This window comes from Balaenoptera acutorostrata, chromosome 2 (genome assembly GCF_949987535.1).
Source record: "Balaenoptera acutorostrata chromosome 2, mBalAcu1.1, whole genome shotgun sequence".
Lineage (NCBI taxonomy): Eukaryota > Metazoa > Chordata > Mammalia > Artiodactyla > Balaenopteridae > Balaenoptera > Balaenoptera acutorostrata.
Genome location: NC_080065.1, coordinates 161494560 through 161506087, shown reverse-complemented (window position 1 = coordinate 161506087; position 11528 = coordinate 161494560).

The window sequence follows — 11528 nt, the reverse complement described above, 5'->3', positions numbered from 1 at the left end:
CTTGAGAACTTGGGTTCAAATCTTGACTCTAAAATTTACTTGTTGAGTACTCTTGAGCGTGTTATCTGTTTTTGCCTCAGTTTTCTCATCTATAAAATACAGATAACATTACTTCTCTCAGGGAGTTGCTATGAGGGTTAAAAGAGAAAATTCATACAATGCAAGAATTTATCAGTTCTTGGAACACAATAAATACCGAAAAAAAATGTTAGCCATTATCAAGGGCCCCTCATTTTATGGATAATATAGATTAGTTTATATAGGTCTAATATTTACATATACATAAACATTTTGTACCTATATGTGTGTATACGTTCTTCTTAGAAATTGAGCAGTCAACATTCACATCTAAATATGTGCTCTGTGACATGCAGATCTCCTGTGTACAGACACAGTGCTATAGTTATCTATTGCTACATAATAAAGAAGTCCAAACTTAGTGGTGAAATAAACAAAAATTTTAATATGTGCCCAGATTCTGTGGGTCAGCAATTCAAACAATACACAGAGGAGATGGCTTGTCTCTACTCCATGACTGATGTCTGAAACCTCAGCTCATGAGGATTCAAATGGCTGGGGCTGGAATCATCTAGATAATTTTAATTCACACGTCTGGCCCTTGAGATGGGATGACTTGAAGACTGGGCCCAACAAGGACTGTTGACTGGAGTGCCTATAGATGGCTGCCCATGTGGCTTGGACTTCTCATAACGTGGTAGTTAAGATTCAAGATAGAGTATCCCAAGAATGAGTGTCCAGGGTTCAAGCATTCCACGAGAATCATGCAAAATCATGCATGACCTTTTATGACCTAGTCTTAGATGTTACATAGCATCACTTTCATTATATACTATTGCAGGCGTTGGAGATCTTTTTCCATAAAGTGTCAGACAGTCAATATTTTAGGCTTTACAAGCCATACAGTCTCTTTTGCAACTACTTAGCTCTGCTGCTGTGATGTGAAAACAGACACAAACAATACATATACTAAGGAACATGGCTGTGTTCCAATAAAGCTTCATTTATAAAAGCCGGTAGAGGCCTAGATTTGGCCCACCAGCCATAATTTACTGACCCCTGCTCTATTGTTTGAAGGCATGGAAAGCCTGCCCAAATTCAAGGGAAAAATGCCCACATCTGGATGCGAAGAACGGCAACGAATCTGAGACCCTGTATTAAAACCACTACATATGGGATATTTATAAGAGGATCTGTCTGCATACCTTGATTCTCCCATGTATGTTGGATATGAGGTATTGGGACATCTTACATCTCTGTAAGCCTGGGTCAAGGTCAAAGTTGGAATCTGAACTTAATGACCTTGATTTCTGGAATAATTGGTAACTCTAATTATGATTTCCTTACACTCCTTACCCCAATAAATATACCACAAAAGATAGATTTCAAGTAAACAATTGCTTTATGGCAGATTTTTATTAAGTCTCCATTGACTGAATTATTCCATTTTGGTTGGAAAGCATGGGTTTTGTTTCTTTCCTAAAGAGGTCTGCAACTTTTCAGATGTGGCATTTCATTCTACTGAGAGGATGATGTAGGTTTTTATAAACGGAAAGAGCAGGGCAGGCTGAGTTCACTCAGATCATACTAATGCTTACAGGAATAACCGAAACTGGAACACAGGCTTCCAGGTTTTCCTGTCCTGTGCTCTTTGCGGTAGGTGCCATTGTCTGCTGGGCCTGGCAGTAATAATTTTTGACCTTTACCTCTCTACGCTATTGTGAAGCGGTTTTGGGTTTTGGTAGCTTTCTTATGAGTTTGTACTAAATTGTGTCCATAAAATAGGCTGAATTCCTCAGGGAAGGTTGATAGCTGTTACTGTGTTATCACTTAAAATGTTGTGTTGGTTACCTTTTGTTCTTTTCTTTTCTCCAGCTGTCTCCTGAACTTAAAAGTTATATTATCCTAAATGAAAGATATGCATCTGGTGGAAAACACTAATTTAAGGGATGAAAATTCCTGATGATTGCTTCAGTCAACCCTTAATACACACTGAGCTTCATTAGTAAATAGACAACTCTCAGACCTTTCCCTTGGAAGAGGTCGCATAATCAGGCTTTGTGTTGATTTTGCATTCTGTTCGTTAGAGACAGAACAAATTAGAATAATTGGCTGGTACAGGGAACGCACAAAGAACTTTCTTCTATTTTTGTGATGCATCCCGTAATAAGGGTTGAAAATGAGACTAGAGGTAAGAACGTGAAACTCAGAAGAGCAAAGGAGAGAGGATATTGTTTCTTTGAAAATATTCTTTCAGTGTTGGCCCAGAAGAAATAGGAAGCTGAGGAAATTTTTTTTTTTGTAAATGATGATTTTTGTGTTAATGATGTGAATTCCACAATTAGTAAGAATCAGGAAGCAAGCATCCTTTTCCACCAAGGACTTGGGAGCAAATGAAACCACAAAATACTCCCCCCCCCCCCCCCCCCCCCCCCGCTCTTGGAAACCCTTTTGGAGCAGTAATCAGAGAAGGGGAAAGGCAAAGCCTCAGGGCAAAGGTGTTCAGAGCGAAGGGATAGGAGGAGAACAAAAGGAAAGTGGATATTTTTAGAGCTGTCATTTTGAAATTTACCTGCTTCTGATTCAGTGCTGCTTTGCTACCGTGTTGGTCCAGTGGAAATCCTCAAAGCAGGAGCAGCCGTATTTTAAAATAATAAGGTTAGAGCAAGTGACTTTAATCCAGGTCTCTTTAGCTCAAGAGCACAGAGGAGAGCGTGAGGAAAGGGTGAGGCCACAAGGAATTGTTCACTGGGTAAATTTTCCCCAAACCTCCCTAACTGGGAGAAATTGACCACTGGATTATGTGCTTTGAAGGAAAGCAAAAATGTTGAAAGCAGAGTGTGGAGCTTGTTTAGAAAGCAAGCTCTATCATTTGGTCACCTTCTGACAATAGCATTGGCTGAGACCTGACCATTTACAATGAAGGCACTTCTGTAAGTAAGAGGTTCCAGGAGGGCCAGAACTGAGTATGTCTGTTTCAGCATTTAGCATGGTTTAGCATCGTAGAGCCCGGTACATTATTGGCATATAGTAGACTTAAAAATGAATATTTGTGGATTGTCTGAATGAGTGGATGTGTGTGATTCATATCCTATTTGCAGGTCCTATGCCCTACAGTGGGTTTTCAGTGTCAGATTGTGAAAGTATTTATGCCGGGGATTGGCATTGTTCCCTATCTAATCGATAAAGATTACACATCAAAGGACGTTACACTGACAGCCCAAAAGCCTCATAGGAATTACTTAACAAAAAACTAAAATTGGATTCTGTGTAATTTCTAATTTATAAGCTGGCCAGAACACTGGTATTTCAGCCAGTCCTCTGGTAGTTCCAATGATGTCCCCATGATCACCCAGGCATAATCAGAATGGCTTTAGGATTTGGGAGCCAAAATGTTCCTCAGTATTTACTGCTTTGCTAGTCCATTTAAGAAAATGGACTATTGAAAAAACAGCTTCAGACACAATATGGCATTTTATGATTTAGCACGAAATCTGAGAAATATAGAGGTAATCTGAAGCCTGCAATGGTAAAGTTCCCTCTGCTATTGAAGTTATTGTCTTTAAACAATGTTTCTACATCAGTAATGCTATATATATATATATATATATATATATATATATATATATATATATATATATATATTTATATATTTATGATATTCAGGTTTATTTCCTCTTCTCTCTAAGCAAGTAATTGGTTGGGTGGTATGAGAGATGGTGTGGCTTCCAAAGGTGAAAAGTATTATTTTGTTGTAATTTCCGGCTACCTAAGGATGGGAGAGGCCCAGGACACTGCAGTCAGTATATTATGTGGAGCAGGTTGTATTGTGGTTTATTTATGAACTTTTACATGTTTATTTTCTATGCAAGTTTGTGTGCTCCTTTCTGAGTTTTGGTAGATAAGTGTTTTGTAACTTTGGAATACTTGGAGTTTTTTATATATATATATATAACTTTCATATATATATATTTTAACATAGTAGTTAAAGCCGTGGAGAGAGTACTAGTCTACGTAGGTTCAAATTCTGGCTTTACCCTATGACTTCCCTGGGGCTTCCTCTGCTCACCTATTAAAAAGGAGTATAATAAGACTGCTGTGGTGAGTTATATACTAAGTGCTATTTAAGCATTTGCTATAATGATTATGTATACTCGAAGGCAAGGAACTTGCCCCTTGATCGTCTCTGTATTCCTAGTGCTTAAGAATTCCTAGTGCTTTTCTAGTGCATTGTCTTAGGATAGAGATAGCTCAGTATAGTTCTTCTCACTATAAAGTACTGTTATGTTGAAAGTGTTTGCTTGTGTACTAATAATCTATGACATATCTGCTGAGGACAAGGAAAGGAACAGTTTTAAAACTGCAATGGATAACAAAAGATTGTATGATGTAATGCCTTTATTATGTAATGATAAAACTAACAAATGATCATGGTAGAAAATTTGAAAAACTCCTAGACAAAATAGAGATCAACAAAATTTGCAGTAACTTTCAGAGTGTAGAGTTGTCCATGAATATTAGTGCTTTCACATTTTCCAGGACTTCAAGTAGACTCTGCTTCTTAAGAGTCTATTCATGAGATTTTATTTTAATGATGTTTTCATCATGGGGGGACACACACACACAAATCTGTTAAAAAAGAAAGAAAGAAAGAAAGAAACACATGTAAATCACTGATGTTTCAGATAGCCACATGAAATAAGGTGAGAAAGGTCAACAAGCTGAAAGAATGTGGAGTAGCATCTCCTTAATCGTTTACATAATTCTGATAATTACCTCTTTGTGGATAAAGTAATTAATGGGGGATCTAATTCAAGAAAAATGTATGAACTTCAAGCCTTCTTGAAGCCAAGTATTTCTTTCCACAAAAGGTTACTTTGCACAGCCATGCTTCCTTATCACCTGACAGGGAAAGAGTATTGTATGGCAAAGGATCTTCCCGAAGGAGGGTGCTTCCCACACTGATTGTCATAAATGACTTCGGAATTACTGTTGCTGTATTACCAAGATCTTAAACTAGGATATTTTTGACAAATGCGGTCCTTAGTTAATTTTTAGAGCTACAAACTGTCAGATGGCTCTGAAATAACAATTGTCTGGCTATTCTTCAGGGTGATCGCAATACGGTAATGACCTTGAGGTATCACTAAAAAGCAGGAAGGTGTGAGTCTTCCTTTGGTTCCAGAGTGAAATGCGAGTTGGAGTTGGAGTTGGAAAAGAGGCCGACAACCAAGTGACAGAGAAGGAAATGTGAGGTCATTAGTGAAAAAGCAGGTTTAAGTTAAGGTGAAAAGGCATGAGGAAATGGTCAACCGTTACAGTATTACAAAGATCATCACGAAGCGTATCCATGAATGTGGTTTGTATTGCAATCTGCTGAAAAAGAGACAAATATCCTGGCCTGGCCTTCATGGAGATTATATTTTATTGATTCTGATGATAGATTATTGTTGAAGAGGGCCTCCTATAAATTATAACCATGCAAAGGCAGCAAGATAATTTTTTTTTCTTTATGTATGTGTTTCTCATTCCTACTCACTTCTCTCTTGGGGGAAGAGAAAATCACAAAAAAACAAAAATGTCAAATCTCAGCTATTCATTTGCAAAATAATTTTTTTCCCAAATTCCAATGGAGGCAGTAGGTTAACCGTTAAGATTTGTAAGGCTCAAAAAGCTAGATTTTTACAAAGTGTAGCCAAATTTTATTCCATAAGTAATAGCTTTGGAAAGAATATGTGATGATGCAAAGTTGGAAAAAGCTGGGTTTTCTTCCGTAAATGACTTCACTGTGTTGGGAAAAGAGGCAGAGAAGAAATCAAAGTGAGTAAACATGGGGTGAGTTTTTCTGATAGGGGACTCTAGTGCTTTAAAATAGACTACATAATCCTAGGGATAATCTGAGGGTAGAACAGACCAATGCCTTATTTCCAACCTGGTACCCTGGAAGAAAACAGTGTATTTCCTTTGAGGTCTTGAGAGGTTTTTCTTCTGCTTTGTTTTGTTTTGGGTTCCTTTTGTAGTCAACCTTACTAAGGTATCATTTGCATACAACAAAATGCAGACATTTGTAGCTAACGGTTCAGTGACTTTTAATTAATGTATACATTTGTATAACTACCACCCCCATAAAGATAGATAACAATTCTAAAACCCGAGAAAGTTTCCTCCTAGGCTTTTGCAAAAGTATCGCCATCTCCCACCCCAAGGCAACCACTGATTTGTTTTTTATCTTTCGAGATGAATTTTGCCCAGTTTAGAATTTCATGTCAGTTGAATACTACAGTAGGTGCCCTTTTGATCTGGCTTCACTTGCTCAGCATATGGTTCTTGAGATTCATTCATGTTGGGATGTTTTAAACCAGGACTTTAGCCTGGGTGGCTGATTTTGTCTGAAGGCACCTACAGGTACATCTGGGTCTCTGGCATTGTCACTGTCTGTTCTTGGATCAGTATTTTCAACTTTACTAAGAAGCACAAAGTTGAAGTAAGGAAGATCATTGTCAGTATACTGGAGGTGAAGTGGGTTCTGTTATGTAATATTCTCAGCATAAATTGACCTGCTTGGAATCATGGTGTCGATAATCGACAAGGATACTCTTCCTCCAAAAACCTTGATACTATAAAACTTCTAAAGGACGCTGTCCTAGGACTCTTTCAGTTTTAATTTTTTGGGAAACATTTCTGGAAAATTCAAATGCTCACAACCTGAAAGAAGCAATTATTCACCTGAAGGCTAACTCTGCTCAAGTTGAGTTGTCCGACCTTTACATGCTGATAGAACCCAAATAGCCTTGCAAAACAACGCTCTCTTATTGGATATAAGCACATAGACTATTTAAGATGGACGTGTATATGCAGTAAAGTAAAAAAAAAACAAAGACTCTTTGAGTTTCCCTTGCAGGTTTTTAAAATTTTTTCATTTAAGTTTCTATAGCATATGCTAATAGTTGAGGGTAACCTCAGGTTAGTTTTAGGTCCACTCTTTACATAAATGTTGAAGTACTCCATACCCACCTTTTTTCTACCTTCCTTCTCTTCTTCCATCTTTCCTAACTTCTTATAATCCATTATACTTAATCCTGCATTTGTTGAGGTGGCAGTTAGTGTAGGAAAATTGAAAGCAGTGTGAAATTTTGCTGTTCAGAATGCATGTTGACCAAATTCTATATTGAGAAAAGGTCTGAATTTACCCACAGGAACCCTTTCTCAGCGTCTTTGAATACAGGCCATAGAAACTGGGCTATAATATCCTGACAGGTATGTCGAATTCATAGCAATAGCCCTCAAAGAGCTTACCTAGCGTACGTAGATGCGTATGAATGCATTTAATGATTGCTTTATTGGCAGCAGTGCCAACATACACAGTCTATTTTGTTTTATATCATTATCATTACCTGCTGTTGACCACTGTATACATTGCTAAAGGTGTGGTTCCTATGGCTTGTGAATTTCACGGCCAAATAATATGTAATTTATTGCACACTTTAGTGTAGAAGATGGAGACTCCATAAATTTTCGTGTGCTCTTTGCCCCTTTGGAATGTATTACACTGAGATCAGGCAAAGCAATAAATTTACTTCAAATGTGTGTGATAGCTAAACATCAGTTAGGACTGATGGGCAATATTTCTTCTTCCAGCAACATAACAGTTTTTAAAGACTAAGCCATTGAACGTGGAGTTTCTGAACATGGGACTCAGTTCACTGGGATCCCTTCTCAGAAAAATAAAGGAAAACTTGAATTGGATATGTGTGGCTTATTCAAGTAGTAACTGATCAGCTACATCTTGGTGAACTTAATTTGTCACAATCGTTTGGTATTTTATTAACTCTCTTCCCCTTCTTCCCCTGACTCTCATGAGAATGGATTATGAGTATCTTAAAACATACTAAGTCGTCTTCCATCCCTGTTACTCTAACTACAAAAGCACACTTTCCTTATCCAACGTAACTTACTGTCTTTTAGAGTAGCTGTGGTTTTAATTCTCTACAGAATTCAAACCAGCAAGAGAAACATTTTCAAGGAGCCACCACATTGTAGAGCTTTAGAAAGAAGACTTTAGAATTAAGGGCAAATATATCATTTTATGGCTAAAGCACCTGAGGCGTAAAGTAGGAAGGTAACCATCGAGGTCAGGGAAAGGGGTTGAAGATCAGGTTTCAGGCTGAGAAAGAGTCTACAGGGACTCAATCTGAGCAGTTCAAAAACTGAAAGGAGACCACGAATGTTCTGGGAAGGCTGGCATCTGGCCTCAAGTGTGGGATTTCAGACAGGGAGTGGGCCCGGGGGGAACTGAGCTTCTGCAGTAGGCAGAGAAGTCCACCTCATCTCCAGAAAGTGCCACTGACATCAGGGAGTTGAGGGGAAAGAGCAATGAATTCCAGTCCACCTGAGAAAGCAGGCCAATCTGATTAACTCTGAATTTAGGCTTATTTCAGATACTTCTTGAGAAAGAACTTGGACAAGCGCAAGTCCCGTGCAGCCTCTTTAAATCCATGCCCAGTATTTTCTGGTGGAGCTGCTTAAACCCTCCAAGTGACTCCAGTGTTTTAATTTCTCTCTCTATTTAATTCCGACAGTTCTATGATTGATTATTTAATGGGCAAATAAGTAGGGTCACAAAAGAGTGTGAATGTATTTTACAGGATGAGGATGGGCGGAGTGGAGCAGTCTGGAATAGGACACCAATAAAAAGGGATCTGGGTAAATAAGAACGTCTATTAGAAAGGGAGAGGAATTCGCAAGGAAATTAGTGCCTGACACCAGGACATGGACATATGGTGAAGTTTGCGTGAGAGAAAGCAAGTTTTAGAATTTGTCTTGCGAGCAACTATAAACACTTCCTGGAACAATCTACGGTAGAAGGAAAAGGAAAGGAAGGTGGAAACAAAGGAGAAAGACAGCTAATGATGCTGGAGTCTCTGGCTGGGATTTGTGGTATCGCTTTTTGAAACTAAGTACAGAAAGTCAGAACTTGACTGATTGTTTCTTGAGCACGGTTTGTTTTCATTTTTGTTTTTTTCTTGCTGTCTCATCAGTTATTCCAGCCAGTGCTATGTCATTTTCAGTTTCAGTAAGCATGCCTGTCTTGTTTCCATTCGCATTATTCATGCAAATGTTGATTGAACTGATGACCCCGAGTTATCAAGGAAATATTAGATACACCAGTGGATACATTTCTTAATTTTAGAAAAAAATTACCGAGTGAAGGTTAAAATAACTCCTCTTAAATTCGTCATTTAAAAAAAACTTCTCCTAACATACAATACCTCATTGCCTGATAATGCCAGATAAATGAAGAATTCCTATGTATTCATGAATGCAGGCTAGTCTGTCTATTTTTTGGCAGGTATGACCATTACCGAGGGTAACGGCCTAGTTTGCTGGCCGTGTCCTGTCTCCTAGAAAGTGGTAGTTTCTGTTGTCTTTCAGTTGGTCCATTGGATATCAGAGGTGAATTTATAAAACTATACTTCCCTTTACACTTACTTTGTTTTGTTTTGTTTTACTTGAAGTATAGTTGATTGACAATGTTGTGTTTCAGGTGTACAGCCAAGTGATTCAGATATATGTATTTCTTTTTCAGATCCTTTTCCATTATAGGTTATTACAAGGTACTGAATATAGTTGCCTGCGCTATACAGTAGGACCTCGTAGTTTTATCTATTTTATATATAGTATACACTTACTTTGTGTGACCCAGGCTGGTCAGACCACATGATTACTTTCACTTCTGATATAATTTTTCAGGTCCAACCTCAAATGTTTGATAAGAAGTTATTTTAAAATAAGTTTATTAGCATGTGTGTGCTCTAAATCCAACAGTAGTTATTAGAGATATGGTTTTGCACTAGGTATTCCTCTCTTTTTTGTTCTTGGCCAACCAATTGAAAATTAGCTTTTATTTTCTGATTGGTTTGCTAGATGTTTATGACTATAATAAAAGTCTTAAATTTTGTCTCATATCTTAAAACACAATCTGAATTAGCAATGGATATTGTGCTCTACATAGGGGCTGTGATATAAGTATAGTTTCCAACTTCAAAAACATATCACCTAGAAGGGAACACACACAGACACATATGCAGCAATTATGGCAACTGCATTTGTTTACGAAGTGAAATAGTACTGAGATGGGTAAAGTGCTAGCAAGCCTTGAACAGCCAAATCAGCTTCAAAAATAGATGTGCAGTTCTTTAAAAATATTTTTAACATTTTTCCAGCTACATGTAGAATATAACTTAGCATAAAAACGGTATGGATTTTATTTTAAGTAATTCAGCATTTTGACATCCTCATAATGAAATTAAATCCAGGAGGAGGTCTCTCTCCATGATCTCTTGAAATGGTCCTTGATCATCCACAATATTTCCCATCATCACAAAGGTGGTACCAAGGGCAGGAAACTCCAACATTATTAAAGTTTCATAAAGCAAAGTCAATTTTAAGAATAGAATGACCCCAAACTGATAAAGGTCTTGACAGATAATTTCAAGGGAAGCATAAATTATTTTCTGTTTGTCAGAGGGCAAAAATATTTAGGCTGAGTTAATGAATGGTAGAGTTTTTGAGTGGAGAGTGTCCTTAAAATATTATGTAGATCTGTACTGTCAACAGATGCTAGCCACGTGGCATTATTTATATTTAAACAAATTTAAAAATAAGATTAAAAATTCAGTTCCTCAGTTGCATTTGCCATATTTCAAAGATGTTTATTAGCTCCATGTAGCTATTGAGTACTGCATTGCACGGTACAGATATAGAATATTTTCATTATCACTGAAAATTCTATTGGGCAATACTAAAATTATACCCAGATATTCACAGAGAAGGCAACCAAGTCTCAAGGAAATAATATAACTTCCCCAAGGTCACACAGCTAGGTTTTGAAAGAAAAACAAAATGACACAAAGGAAATAGTAACAGAGGCATTAAAGAAACCCAGTAAGTTTCTGGAGCAGTCAAAGTAGGGTTTAAAAGTGCATACTTAACTGTTAGCAGGGTTGAAGCTCTTGATGGTTGGTAAGATCTACCTGCCTGAATTTGGACATGAGCATTTTATGCAATGAATTAAAAGCAAAAAATCATTTCAGCGAATGGCTGCCAGCTCCATATTTTTAGCCACTGCTGTGCTTCCAGATTATGTTTATCACTTTCATGTACAGGGCACCACTGTGAAATGTGATGGTTTATCTGACCCCAGAGAAATCAAGAAATCTTGTGGGGGTTATGGCTATATTTGAAAAGGTTGATTTTTTCAATGCATCATGCAGACTGGCCCTGTTTTAAAAGGGATTCCTGCCATCAAATAATCAAAATGTAAACTCTCTTCTCACCTTGCAAAAGTCAAGGATACTTCCTGCATTTTTATTATTTCGTTGAAATCCAAATATTATTTTTCCATTCTCTAACTTGTTTTCCTCACAGTGTGATCAACTATTGCCAAGGAAGGAAGGGTTAGATGTATCAATCAAAGTTTGCTAAAGGCCCCCCAGGTAATTGAACCCTCA